Below are 15954 nucleotides of genomic sequence, written 5' to 3'. Positions count from 1 at the left end.
TACCGCTATTGTAAACAAATGCATCGATACCAATGCTTCATTTCAATTCGCTTGATTACGATAGAAAATTTGGAAATTCGTTCTATTTCACTCTACGATAGCTAATTTCATTCAGAAGACTATCTTCTGCAAAATCACCGAAATCTATAAATTTTTTTCTTTCTTCAGTTGCTGGCGCTGCCAAGTATTCAAATTTACAACAGTGCACCGATACTGCCGATTCTGATCAACAAATGGCAATATTGAACCGATTAATGAAAAAAATTAGATGCTTTTCAGTGACTTTAAAAAAAAAACGAATCTATATTATTTTCTTACAAATCTGAAGAGATTTCAAATGAAACATCAGTGACTATTTTTTTATTTTTTTTGTTTTATTTTACTGCGACTCCAATATTTTCGTTTGTCGTACGGTTAAAGAAACCTGATAAAATTTTAAGAGAAACAATTGGTAATGGTAAAACCTATAGAATGTACTCAGGAAAAAATAATTGCACAACTACTCAATTCGTTGTCTACAATTTCTAGTACACAAGGTGAAATTGCCAAGTCCGGCATTTTTCGATAGAATTAAACGCGCGTCAGGCTGCTTGTTTTTAGACCTTAAAAACCACGAGCAACCATCTCAAAACCGAAAAAATATATTTTGTAATGCGTGTTCCGCATTGATAGAAATTTTTAGTTCCGGTTATCGCTCAGTTCTTAACTATTTTCATTTCTACCACAGTCGAAAAATATTGTTCCAGGTACGAAATGAAAATTAGTTTTGTAGCTGTTGCCGGAAAGTCTGGTATCCGTTACTATTCTTTCTCATTACGATCACTGTTACTATACTTTCTTGTAACCGTTGCGAAAATTTAATGCTTTTGCAACAATAAATTGACGTTAAAGCCTCATTTAAGTAAAAAATTAGAGTAAACCGAAAAAACTGATTTTGCGTTACAATTACGAAAAAAGGATCGATAATACCGCAAAATGGTTACGCGTACCTCGTTTTTCGTAATTCCAACAATATTAAAACGTTTTTGTTCACGATGCCTGTTTTACTGAATTTTTCTAGTTACTATAACGCATGAAATTTTTCTCAGTGCCGTCTTTCATAGGTTCCAAACGTCCCGATCGTTTTGTCTTTCGAGCAAGGCTGTCGCATCGATTTTTTTCGGGATTCCTCGCATCAAAACGAAGAATGCCTAGGATCGCTCTCATTTTTTCATGGCTGCGGTATGTCTACATATCGAAATATATGTATGTATATATATACAGAATATACATCACCATATGTATATATACATATATATAGCAGCAATTAACCGTAGAGCTGCAAAAGTCTGCCAAGCCAACCTTAACTCTTTTCCTTCCGCGAATTCATTTTACCCAATAAAATCGAAACGGCGATGTCCTGAAACGAAAGGATTATAAATACGCCCAGTCCGATACTATAAGGGTCGAGCCAATAGGTTAGAGTATGCCAAAGTTATATAAATATTTCAATGTACGCATACACGTCATATACATTTATATTAATGTACCAGATATCTTGTCCTTTGTTTCGAAGTTTTTTACGCCGTTCTTAAACCGTTGGTTCTATTTTCTAAGCGACAGTTTATGTGCTCATATTATATAAATAGTTATAAAGCCGCGCATTCGGTTCAATTAACCGTTTCACAATATCAGAGTGAACAAGTCTATAGAATGCGGGTTTTGTCAAATTTTCCGTTCTATTTCTTATTAGTTTATTGAATGAGAAGAATAGAAGAAGGATTATAAAGATAACGCGGACGGCAAATTTTATTAAATAATAAAAATGAGGTTCGTATTCTAACGGAAAGTAAAACCAAGTTTGGAATATCGACGATTTCAATCGTACCGACGAAACTCTGAGATGTGAGTAATGAATTGTTTTTAGATTTTTCTAGACGAACGAACAAAACAAGGGATTTATATTTAATTACCCAATATAACTTTACAGGACCCCTTTTCTGAAATTGCTTCAGATTCTATAGAAATGTTGGCAGGTAATGAGGGATGAATTGCACTTTTATTGAACCAAAAATATTTTACATGCACGAGTGTACTTTATTATTGTTGAAAGAAAAGGGGAACAGAAATTTTCTCCGAAATATGGCCCAATCGCGAACTGTTTACATTTTTCGATGTATAATTTCTCAAGGCAAATTCTAGTTTTGCGCATTGAAGTACGTCAAAAACGTCGAAAATACGGCAAGCGCAGTACAATTTTTGGATACGTCGTTTATGCAACATGTGAATTTGGGAAAATTTCTGGTTTCGGCTCTTCGACGCCGCAACAACGAATTCTGCTTAAGCCTGTTGAACCCGACCAGTTGAGTGACCGATGACAGCGGACAAACCTTCTGCGGATAATATTGGAGAACATATAACAATAAAAATGAAAACTCTCAACCCTTTCCTTCGAATGGTGCGGCAATGACGTTGAAAATCTGGCGAAAGCGGGCGAGCGGGAAAAAGACGGGGAAAAAACGAGGGAAAGAAAATAAAATGTTCCGACGTGACTTTTACGTTGCACATAATAATCCAATATTCTTCCGTGCCTCACCGCGTCCACGTTGTTTATTACTTTTACAGTTACATTAAATTAGGGATTCGCTCGAGAGTTTCGTTATTGTTCCCTTTTTGGTAAACGGGTAGAAACCTTTTGAGTCATAGTTGTAAACACCCGAGTGTAATTGTAGCGGTGTAATATAAATTCTTATTGTTAGAAACAAATCGATTTAGAAACACCGTGAAAATTGAAGGATTCATTCGTTTCCGAGAAAGTTACCTCCCTGCGAATACACATGTTTTAAGTTTTTGAAGTCGCTGATGACGAATCTGAAATCGGATTTAGGAAATTTAACATTTCGGACCCGATATAGCAGGCGAAAAGTTCAAATTCTAACGAATCCGGAGAAAAAAGTCTGTCCAGGGATTTTTGACGTCGCTGACTACAAATCTGAAATCAGATTTTGAAAACTCAGTACGGCAAATCCAATCAAGGACCCTGAAAAATTCTGCATAGAGTTGTTTGACCGGATTCAATCAAATTTGAAATTTTTTTCCGCCATATTGGATCGACCGCGTTAGATCCGCCGACTAGAATTTTTGTAATTAGATTTCAGATTTGTAAGCGACCCCAATAACCGTAAAATACTGTCTTGTTATAAGCGGTGACTCAGCATAATGATGCGTGACTCAAAGTAACAAACTAACTAACTCTTCAAAATGAGACCACGTTCCCTAATACACGTAGATTTGATATATTAATGTATATTTTTTTGTAAACGCAGTAGAAGATCGCGATTTCCACGGCGTAGGCCACCTTCGATTTTTATTAAACTTTTACCTTAATTTCCCTGTGACATTCGAAATTTTTGAGACCTTGCCGAAGATGGAGAAAAAAATAGTAATTTTTTTGATTTTTTTTTTTTGAGTCTTTAATTTTTTTCTCAAACTCACCTCTACGATCTTTTAAAAGATATGACGAAGATTTCGTTGGTAATTTTTGCAAATTAAAATAACCGCTAACTTACTCTTGATATGCATTTCAGTGGTTGGGGTCTTTAACGCCCCAGTGTGGCAGTTACGTTATTCTGGTAGCGTGTTCCAGCTAAGAATTGACGTGGAACATGGAAATTGATTTGAAAAAACTCTACGTAATGCAGTAAAACTCGTGAAAGCGAGATTAATCCGGAAAAACTGGTAGTAATTCGGAAAAAAAGAAACTTGATGCCGAAAAACAGTCAGGGCCTGTTTCGGCCCCACCTAGCTGCCTGGCTCAATGCTAGGCGTCGCCTATAAGAGAAAGGTACGAGCCAGGTGGTTGGCTGTCAAAAGATTGACGTGTCAATACACCTACGCGTAGCAGAAGCAGGCGGTCGGTCGGCAAGCAACCCTTTAAATCTGCCAGGAATCCCTAACGGAGGGTGATTGCAAGGGATGTTTTCCTACTCCCCACGCTTCACACACACACACACACACACAAAAACACGCAGATCCCTGCTGCACGTCTGCAGAGGATCCCAAAACTCCATGTGATGTGCGAATTTGAAGTGAACACGCCCATTTGCGAAGAATTTGCGAATTTCTAGTTACGGTTGATACGCTTCTCGTAACTATTTTCATTACTCATCAGAACCGATTATGACGCAGGAATAAAATGATTTTAAGGTCTTGTTCAACTGAAACAAGCCGCTCAGGACTAAAAACTTCCGGTTTCCAAGCTGCAGGTTCCAAGTCTATAAAAACAATATGGCTGTTCAATTTGAATTTCAAATTACATTGTCCGATTCTTGATTAACGATTCAAAAGCACTCGGGTACCATGTTACATGACAATACGATGTTTTTTTCAGTTTGAACCACCATGATGGATCTATCGTTACAAATCTTGGAAGTCTGACCTTCGATTTTTTATCGGTGACCAAAAAAACTTCGGTCTAGAAATTTCTACCATAATCCGAATATTTTTAATTTTTTTGATTTTTTACCATACTGGATTCACCATTTTGGGACTCGTAAATCCGATCTCAAATTCGACATTAGCGACCCAATAAAGCTCTGATTACGAATTTTCATCAAAATCCAAATGGTTTTAATTTTTTTTTTTTTCTTTTGCTGCACATTGAATACGCTAAATTTTGCAAATCTGACTTTAGATCCGTGATCAGCACCAAAAAAACTCGAGGGTACCAATTTTCATTCGAATTCGTTTATCTATTCTCAGACTATTGCCATTATTATTATTATTTTTTTTTTGGTATTCTGTTGTTCAAATAATTGAAAAAGTATCGAATCGATCAGAGCCAAAATCTAATCAGTTCTAAATTTGAAAAAACCGCGTCGATTGAGGTCAAAGTAATCGAAAAAAATTTATCACACAAACATACACATCCTAAGACATGAAATCTAACGATTTGAGTGGATCATTGACAATCTTCAAACGATCTAAAATAACGTATCAGTGTCTAAATTACGACGAGACCTTCTCAGCCCCATACGAACAAACGACAATGTAATCCTCAATCTACGATTATCTACATATAAATACCACGTTGATAACGTTCTCGAATAGACCTACTGCTATAATGCAACTTTCTCCAAAACGCTACATGACGATTATGTCGGGAGAGCAATGGCGAGTCGGAGGGTATTTCAGCACGGTAAGAGTACGCTATACCTTGTATAGTGCGTTCGTGAGGAAAGTTACACGGCGTTTCAACTTTTAAGGGATAGAACTAGACGCCTGGCTACGTTCAGCAAATTAACTCCATTCGAATGAGGTACCGGATTACTGAATTGCTTTGCTTAAGCAGAGCGGGTTTTTGTGCACAATGAATCTCATATTTCGTTTAATTACCGGCAAGTGACAGTTCAAAGGTACAACGTCGTTGCCATTCTCGAGAGCCGGTCGACGATCCTTTTATCAAACCTTCTGTTCAATAACTGTGCCGTTTTTATACCACTCTGACTTTAGGTGACCGTCTTTGAATTATGAGTCATTTCGTGCGAACCGAGGATCAGTTATTGCGCCTGCTGTCAATACCGGGAATTTTTGGCAGTTTCTGAACGGGGTTTTCTAAACTCAAACTCAAATTTTGCTACGAATCTAAACTTGGGAGTAGAGGAATAAACTGACTGAAAAATCGCAATAATGAGCCGTGAAATATCAGAATCGGATAAAAAGACAGGAGAATTTGAGCATTTTAGACGTTCCGATTACAAATGATTACTGATTCTGAATCCAAAAACTAAATATTTACTGTCAATAGGTGAGTATAGCTAGTAACGGAAAGAAGGATTTTTGGAAAAACTGAAATTTGAATTTTTCGCGGAGCTTGTTGCAAAAAAGTACAATTTTCGATGCACTTTACACCATGTATATTGCCTTGTAAAATGAGTTGTGATCCAAGAAAAAAAAATCCTTCGTTCATTCGCTAACTATCGATTCACCTACCAACAGAAAATATCTGGTTTTTTGATTTCACATGAAGCTATCACGAGTTATCGTCTCCACCGAGGAAATACTGGGTTTCCGAAAGCCAGATTTTTGGGTAAAAATTTTTACAAAACTTAGTTGAAATATTGTTCTTTCATATACCGTACGTTTGATTGAAAGAATTCTTTTATTACATATTTTTTTAAATTATAGGAAAAATGGATTTTTTGAAAGTTCAAAACCCACGTAATCCCTCGAATTACAAACTTTAGTAAGTAAACTTTGAAGCGTATGTTAGAAGCTTTCTCGATTCTTCAAAGATCCAGCAGCATGATATGAATGTCGGTTTCAAATATAACATTCCTAAAATTCTCCGTCTTCGGTCGAGGAAAGAAAAATGTCCATCTAATACAATTCTCAAAATAAGTAATAACGGTAAGCCGATACTCGAACTTTTATAAGTGTCGTGCAAATGGGTTAACGGACTTGTATACATAATTAAAAGAAAAATTCATCGTAGGCAAAAATCTAGCTCGTCAAGGTGATTTTCTACCAAAAATCAACTCATTATAGGTACTAATACGTATAGCTGTTAGCTCGAAAGCCGTTCCTAAAGTCGAGACTAATTACCGCAGTACATTACATTCAATTTCCTGCAATTCGTTGCATTCTTTAACATTGTAACGGGGTAAGTAAAAGTTTATAATTAGCGTGCCGTGTCCAGTGAAAGCCGATTTTCTTTTTTGAACGGACGCGATATTACATTCTGTACGAATTCCTACGATTTACTTACGAATACAGTGCATTCTCTCAATAGGGCAGCAACAGTACAGGAGGGGAAACGATTTTACAGGAATCCGAGGCCCCCGCGAATTTAACCTAAAAAAATTTTAAGGCAAAAAAGTCACATTTCCGCGAACGTCGCGTCACGAAAGAGTCGCAAACTCTCTCGGTAGAATGAGCCTTTGAAGTTTACGTCGGTTAGACACTCATTTCCTTTTATTTAAGCCTGACGAAATACTTGTGTATCGATATTTTATCAACACATCCGGTTTTTTTTTTTTTTTATACGTAATCATTCATGTAAACGTTTGAATCCAAAATAGTTTAACCCAGTCAGTATGTCCAAAAAATCAACCTGAAATAACAATAATTTCGTTGTCGCTGTTTCTTGTTTTAACCGTTGAGTGAAGAGGGGGGAGCAGGGGGGGTCACTGGTAGTCTACATTTAAAATGGCGACCTAATCCGGCTTTCCCTTACGTCCGCCATTTTGAATTTGATGAAGAACCGTTATTCTTGACTAACTCGGCCATTTTCAATCTTAACGAAAATTCGTAAAGACTAAAATTGTACGAAATTGAATTTAAAGTTGAAGCTTGAATTGAAAACGGCCGAGTTATTCAAGAAAAACAGTTTTTCATAAAATATAAAATGGCGGACATAAGCGAAAGACGGATTTGATTGCCATTTGGAATTTAGACTACCGGTGACAAAAAACAAAAAAAAGCGACAACGGAATTATTGAAATATTAAAAGTGCACAGGCCAAGGTTCGATGGACAAGTTGGACGTCCTCTCTAAATAAACAATCTTCTATACCTAACCGACGCCAACCAGCGTCAGTTCGTAACGAGACGCGGAATATGAAGAAATGTAAAAGACTATTATCCATTGATAAATATTATTCGTTGTAATACGAACTCTTGTGGGATTTTGTTTGGGCCAAACTTGCGAGTAACCTCTTCAAAGATACCGCAAGATTGCGTGCTTCGATGGAAATAAGTTTCTTTGTGTGGTAATAGAAATTACAGAGCCATTGCGTTTTGCTGCGCGGCCATATTGAGAAAGTTGTATTTCGAAGATAAACTTGGGCCGGGCAGTGGGAGACAAAAACCGAGACGAAAGCGGGGAAGGAATGCTTTAGAGAGTCCACTGTAAACGCATTCGTAGATTTTCATTTTTGACCGATGTGTAGGCTTGTTTCCAAAATGGAGGTTTTTTCAGAGATTATTTATAAATCATTGAAACAGATATTTTTTTCAACGGTATTCACGTTGAAACAGCTCGAGTGTAGTTAATTCTTTAAATTTTTCTTTCTCTTCTCCTGCTGTTCAGATTTCTTCATTGCCTTCGAATAATTTCGACCACAAAAAATGATTTCAATCTATTCAATCCACAGGAATTAAAATCGTCACTCGTACAGCTGTTTCCATACATTTCTTGTAATTATTACTTTCGAGTTACGGAACACGCGTATATTCATATCAAGTGTGAATTCTGAATATTTTCGGAGTGAGTAATGACCGAACGTTATTATAACGTGAATGTAATCGTGATGAATTACAAAAAAAAATGTCCCACTGTAACTGCGAGAAATTGACACACCATTGTGAAATTCGAAAGTATATCCGAATCAATTATTAATTCGCGTGTTTTTCTTTTCAAGCATTGCGGATATTTTCTGAAAAAATTTGTGGCGCAAAACTGATGAATTCTTTGAAAATTAGTCAAGAAAAAACTTACTCACTCAAATTCGTTTTGGTCAAGATTTCTGAATAATTCATTAACGAATCAGACGAACTATGTCTCACCGAAATCGGCCTTTAGCAAAATGGTTTTTTCCTTGGAAAAATGGTAGAGCAGCGTAATTCTTCTGATTTTGGTAATACTAGTTAAAATTCTGTATTTAAACTTTATTTTTTTTTTTTTTTACTGCTCTTTTCACGCAGTCACGAAGACTCAACGGCTAACCTTGTTATCGAGACTTTCGAAATTTTGATCGTATCGCGTCGATTCGTTAAAAACACTATTCTGACCCCGCCGTATGAATAATAAACGACTTGCGAAGTCTTTGCCGCGTCGCGTTTTAATGCCGATTTAAAAATCGACGGATCGAGCAGGGTGAGAAAAATCCTTGCAACTGGATTTCGTCCGTTTCGTTTCGTTACGGATTTAGACACATAAGAGGGATCGAACGAGGGGGAGAGGGAGAGGAAATAGCGAGGGATGAATCGCGGGACTTTGGATTTCACACAATAAAATCTGATACCCATTCGGAATATCGTAATGGGCCAACTGCTTCCTCGAGGATTGATATTTGTAAAATTTGACCGGCCTGCCGGCTCGCCGGACGCTTGACCATGGAGGACTGACAAAGCTCGATTGGCGAAAACTATAAATCTTGCATTGTCCCCGGCAATGTTTAGTTGCCCGCATATTAACCTGGGGAGCAAAGGCCGGCCATTTTCATTGTTCGGAAAACTGACCCTTCGCCTCGCGGTGACCCCTGCGATTCTTATTTATCGGGTTACGTTCACTCGCTCGGAGCTGCTGCAGCCTCGAAAACTACTCGCACCCTAATTCAGGGGGGGAAACTGGATGACCAACGCGCCCCCTCTTTCTCACTTTGTATAAATGGCCGATAAGTATCGATACGTATCGAAATATCCTTGTTTTGACTAATTAAATGGCTAGTTTCACACCTTCGCTCTAAATGATGCCAAGATTACAGATCTGAAAAAAGTGATAGTCTCGTTGATTAGTTTTAACCCGGAACAAGTTGACGTTAAAGTCTCGTGAAATTTAGGGAGCTCGGTTTGCGACCAAATCCAAATCGACATTCAGTCCCATAGGTTGAGAAAAAAATGTAAAAGAGAGAAACAAAGGAAGGAAATGATTTCGCATTCATCGCGAAACGGATCTTCAAGATCTAGATCTAGATTTAATATCGAAATGCAGTGAATCTTTGTGTGTACGGGCTTTTTTTGTTTTTTTATGAAATTGACACAAACTGTGCACGCCGTTCTTTTTCTTTATCTTGTTTCCGGAGAAGTCAATGCTGGAATAAACAATCGATAAAATATAAATTTACATTCGGTTTAAAGAAGTTATCTTTAAGTTATTCTTAGATTCCTTGTTCAAATTTACTCGACTTCCGTAGATGCACGGTTGCATACATCGGTCGAAAGTGTGTTTAGTATTACACATGATCTATACAGGAAAGAAAAACATCGAAACTTGAAATAAAAGAATGCGTATTACGGAGAAACTTCTTTGAACCATTCGAGAAGCGACACGTCATTATTTGCGCGATAATTTTACTTTTCACAATTCGGCACAACTGGAATTCACAGCCTAATTTCAGTTTAGTCTTCTTAATTTTTTAAACTCGGTGAATGCTCAGGTTTCTTTGGAAAAAAAGTAACATCTATTAGCTGAAAAAATTCTGAAACATCTGGGAACCGAAATTTATCCAACGATAACAATCTTGAGTAGAATAAAAAAAGTTTAAAATATAGTCCCCATAGATAATTTCGATATATTCACTATTTCCGGAAAATGATAATTACATCACACTAAAATTACAATTAAATTTCTATATCTGGATATTACAGTCTTGTTGAACTATTGTTTACTCTTAATTCTTCCTCTCGTCGTTTTTCCTTGTTCATTACTTTTGTTGTCCATTTTTTTGTCCTCGCCTAGAGGGAAAAACAGAAACCTATACGATTGCCGCGGGTTAGACTCTGGTCTTATAGATAAAAGTACAAGGCTCGCTCTTTCTCTCTCGCTGTTCACACTCAAGACATTCGTTGGCCTGCTGACGATTTGGAAAAAGAAGTAAGTATATTTTAGTATCGGATGGGATAATATACGATTGCTATCGGTGATAAAGAAACTGTGGTTTGACCGTTTGACGAAATACTGACTCACACCTAATTCCACACACTGGAAAGACGCGAGTTTACTTGTGTTATCTGTATTTTCATACGGTTAATTTTACACTTTTTATAAGTATAACTACATATGTTTTCAGTCCAGAAAAATATCAACGTACGACAAAAGCAGTCGAAAAATCGAAAGTTAATTGGCAAGAACAAAAAGACGGTACTGTGAAAAATGAACACGGGCAAGAAATTATGTCACAATTCGGGTGAAAACTTGGGGAATTGAAAAAAATTAGTTACAGAATTTTATAGCTCAACTTCGGACATTGTTGCGCTTTAATTTTTCACTCACAGTTTGGTCGGCGATTGCTGACAATCAGTTATTCATTCTTCTTTTTTCTGTCTCAAGTTACATCATTTTTATTCTTAAGGAGAGACTTCGGTGAAATTTTAAAAATCGTTACTAGAAGTCGTGTGGAAAAAAAACCTTTCACCAATTTACAAATTTTGGAAGTATAGACCGTGAAACAAAGTTTCAACCTCTCGCGATGAAAGTACATATACGCAAGAAGTTTTTCGCAGCGATGGGTGGAATCTTTTTCGAAAGGTTCCTTACGAATAGACTTTCATCGCGGGAGGTTGCAACTTTTTTCAATACATATAACGTCATAATCTAAAAATTGGTAGAAGGTCTTATTATACGACTTTTTTTAATCGTGTAGTAATTGAAAAACCAATTTTTGTACAAAATTTCACCGAAGTATCACCTCTACAATTTTCTAGTTGCGAAAATATCCTTACTTTCGAATAATAGGTACAATTACATACGTATTGAAGTGTGTATAAACGAAGAAAGTCGAATATTATGTAATTGTTACGCACACATCCAATGTCACGGAGAAAATTGAGACAATCGGGTCTGAGAAATTTTTGAATTTACAATTAAACAGCAACATTTTTACTTTGTGCCTCAAGCTGTACAGGAAATATATAATAAATTGAAAAAATACAAAAAACGAACGAACAATTCGGGAAAGAAGGGATCAGCGAAAATGTATCGAAAGTATTTCGGAAATTACACAGGCAGTAACATAAGGTTATAGGTAATATTAAGTGTTTGTAAAACCCAAAAAACCGCAAAAAAAGAATGAGCGAAAAGCAACAAAAAATGTAAAGAAGAGTACCGTGGGTAAAATTTTACGACCCATTTCTTCTTCATCGTCTCCGGCAATCAGTCAGATATTATGGGTGGGCCAATAAAACAGATTTGAATAAAGGTTCCTAAGCGTTGGTTTAGGGTCTCTTACGATGTTTTTCAGTTTTTTTTTTTGCACTTCTTTTTTTCGATTTTTTGATAATTATCTGCACCTTCTGTACCAGGCGTTACTAAAAAGTCTTGTAATCCTTACGGAGTCTCGGAAAAAAATTAGCCGCTCCCGTCTAGCAGAGAATGAGGGAAAAGAGGAAGTAAAAAAAAATAGAAAACGGTACCTTAAAAACGCTGAATATCGAATATTGTAATGTATAAAAACAAGGAGGCAAAAAATGTAGGTGCAAAACTTCCTGTTATTTAAAGAAACGAAAATCTTAGGCAATAGGATTTTCGTTTTTACAAATAACCCAGGAGTGGTTCAATGGACTTGGGTCCTAATCTTGTGAAAATATCAAATTCATTGAAAGCAAATGGATGGACCAAATTTTATCTGAATCTGCTCCGCTCGCTAATTTTCGACGGACAAAAATGTGTCAGATAAGAAAAATGAGGCGAAATAGACAGCTTGTCTTGATTGAAACGACCTTTCACACTTTTCCAACTTTCTTCAAACACAAAAAATCAGTCAATATTTATCACGAATCAAAAAATACAATTTTTCGATAAAATTGGATTGTTATACGGAAAATATCGTTTTGCACGACTGCAACAACTCATGAAGACTTTATTGGAAAAATATGCAATTAGATACAAACCGATTTCTCTACGATAAAGAGGACAGGATAATTTTCCAAGAATATTTAGTTCTGATTATTTCTGACCAAGTCGAGTTAAAAATAAAAATCAAACCAATTTATACGAATAACTTGTATTTTTTCAAAACCTATAATCTGTTGTTTAGTAAGTCTGGAAAAACCAGAATTTTGTTGTACCTGCGTTTTTCTGACATTATCGTCTGACGTCACATGAAATTGCATTGAAAGTTTTCCAATCCTTTTTAAAAACCAAATGAGGCTAAATTTTCCAAAATGTAGTTAAAAAGATTCGGATACGTCTGTAGAAAATTCTTATGAACAACAAAAGTACAACATAATTATGAATATTTTGATACAGTAATTTTCACTCAATCGTCATGTTTTTCGACTAAATCTACCGAAAATCATTTCCTGCAAATATAAAAATTGCGATGACATTTCCAGAAAATCCTTCGAATTTAATGAGAACACGTGAGAAAAATTTCGTAAGATCTTTTCAACTGTCAGAAACCATGTGCCACGATTAAATTCGTTGTAAAAATTTACGAAGGTCGATGAAAATGATATTCGCTAGGGCAGGTAACCTAACCTAAATGAACTTGAATCAAACCAACCTAACCTAACTTGGAACGTGCCAAGAAGCACAATGCAATAAAAAAAAGGTCCGTGTCAGGGTGGAGGGCAGGAAGGCGGATTGAAAAGTGGAAAAATCTAGGAAAAGAGGGGCGCTGAGCTGCCGCAACGCAGTTAGCAGATGAACCATAAGTGTGGGTCAACCCGGCACGCGCGTGGGTCAGCTGTCGCAGTTGTTTGTCCGAAGGGCGCCGCTTTTCGCTCCTCTCGTTGCCCAGCCTGCAGAAGCGAACTGAAAATACGCGCCTGTCTCTGCGTGCGCTGAGCGAGCATAACGAGAAATATTTTTAGTCACGATCACTGCCGAGTCCTCGAGCAGGTACCGTGGTCGATTTCGACGTTGACGTATTTGTCTCCAAATATCGAAGTCCACGTATCTCAAACGCGATAAAAAGCTGAACAGTTCCATTATATACGCATTTCTGACCAAAAACACTTCAACGTATTTTCATTTGACGCGGACATCAAGGAATGGCGTGAATTCTGCGAATTTACTATCGCAATTTCGTTGAATCCGTGCCATTTCCTAATTTCTGCGTCAAATGAAAGTTTATGGGAGCGTGTTTGGTTAGAATTGTAAATAGAATGGGGCTGCTAAGCCGATTTTCAAACTTGAAGTACTTGGATTTTGATGTTTTGAGATGTATACGACAACGTCAAAATCGACTAGGACACCCCCCTTGACTATTTTCATTTTTTATCGTAACGGCAGAATACAGTTCCGTAGGTACAAGATACCGCGGGTGGATTTGCAGCTGTAAAGAAAAATTCTAATACGTGTAACGTTTCTTGTTGATTCAGTTCTAATTCTATTGTGATGAGCCGTTGTTGGCGTAACAATAAAATAACGTTGAGGCTTTATTTGAGTATAAAAATCGATTCACAGCGTTGTATTAACTAGAAAATTTTCTATTCACAACTATGACCATATTAAATAAATATAGTCACTTGTGTGAAATTATCTTGCGAATACAACGATATTTTTCTAGAATTTTCTTATAACTAATGTTGGTAGTTGTACAAATGAAATTTTTCCCAACTCAGTCGTGCCGTTGATCCGAAACCAACTCAAACTAACCTAAAACGCGAATAATGAAAACGGTATTTTAGTGCACTTGTTATGCTTTCCAGTGTCTGAAAAGCGAAAATCTGGAATTGTCAATTCGTTTCTGGATCGCGCCAACTTGAACGAATTCAATAAAAAAAAGAAACGACGGTCAGATCCGTGATAATGACATATTTTTTCAACGAAACTGAATCGACAGAATCCGTTTTTTAGAAATACTGTAAACATTTGTCGTAAGAATGATGATTTTTAATGAAAAAATTTAGAATTTTTATGCGCGTTTATTTCTTGCGCAACGAGACTGAGTAAAAATTCTATTTTTTTGTGGTCAATTGACTCGCGAAACCTTCGAAATGGAAAAAACTGTACTTTACATAATCACATGATGCAATAAGTTAAACAATGTACATTTTTTTAGCCATTTTCAGGACTTGTTTGAATTTACATAAAGTAGGACTCGATGATTTCCTGATGGAAAAAAAAAAGTTTCGAGAAAGCGCACTTTTTCAAAAATTGAGTTGTCTCTAAATTTGGAAAATAATAAAATTTTTCTTTCTCAATAGAAACTAAACTCATCATACGCATAAACATATGTACGAAGAAACGATTAGAAACCTGAAAGAAAATATACACATACAAGTGGGAAAGAACAAATCGGGTCACTTTTGGGTTTCGGCAGTAACGGGTTACGGATAAGAGGTATAAAACTAAGTGAACCCATTTTAATTATTCAGTACGCACAGTGAATTATGCCGTTCGACGATACTCATTAGCTGTGTATGTATAACTGCAGCCCAACCTCTGAAAAACTCATTAAACCCGTACCTATTATTATCAGATTTTAAAACGCGCGTCTGACTGATAACATAAGCAAGCCATGCGACATTTCTTATAACTGTGTGTAATGCACACTTATTATCCATACCGTGCGTACTCAATGAAGTGAAACAACTTGAAGTTAGGTCATAGACTTACAGAGATAGGCGACGCACTCTTACGAGACTGCTGAAGCCGAGACCAAAGGACAAAGCTAGTTCTGCGGTAGTCCTCTCGCTGTCGCGCGATAAAAAAAAGTGGAGAGCAGGCGCCAGGCGGGGAAAGCGATAAGGCAAGCGACGAGATATACTTGTACAAGCCTATATCGTTCCCCCAAGTCACCGATCAGAGTGACAAGGAATGCCTGCAGCCGTTGTTCTCTCTGTCTTGCCACGGCTACGGCTACGTGGACAGAGCGTGAGGTCTGTCTCTACCGGGACGATCCCTTGAAACTTGAAAATCAACCGCGCATGCGTGCCAAATAATTTGATCTCTTTGGTCGGCGAAATCTTCCCGCAGCGATATTCTGGTCTGCGATGCAGGCGGGCCAACCTACGCAAAATGTGTACGTTTGAATTTTCAAAGAGCATAAGCATTAAATTACGACCGTTCTTTGAAGAATCAACTTTCCGACCCAATAACAAATGCTTCCCAAACCTTTCCCAGTCACTAGCTCAATTATTTGAGATTCTAACCTCGAAAATTCGTAGCAACTACATCGCCGCCTGAAACAGTTTGGCAGCTGAAATTCGGGTTGGCCAGCCTGCACGAACAGCCGATAAAACTCGCGCAAGCGCAGTTGATTTTCAAGTTTCACGAGATTGTCCCTGTATAAGTCTATGGACGCTGCTG

The sequence above is a fragment of the Neodiprion virginianus genome, chromosome 5, assembly GCF_021901495.1.
Source record: "Neodiprion virginianus isolate iyNeoVirg1 chromosome 5, iyNeoVirg1.1, whole genome shotgun sequence".
NCBI classification, from domain to species: Eukaryota; Metazoa; Arthropoda; class Insecta; order Hymenoptera; family Diprionidae; genus Neodiprion; species Neodiprion virginianus.
The sequence above is the reverse complement of the archived record's forward strand: the minus strand, read 5'-3'. Positions refer to the sequence as shown.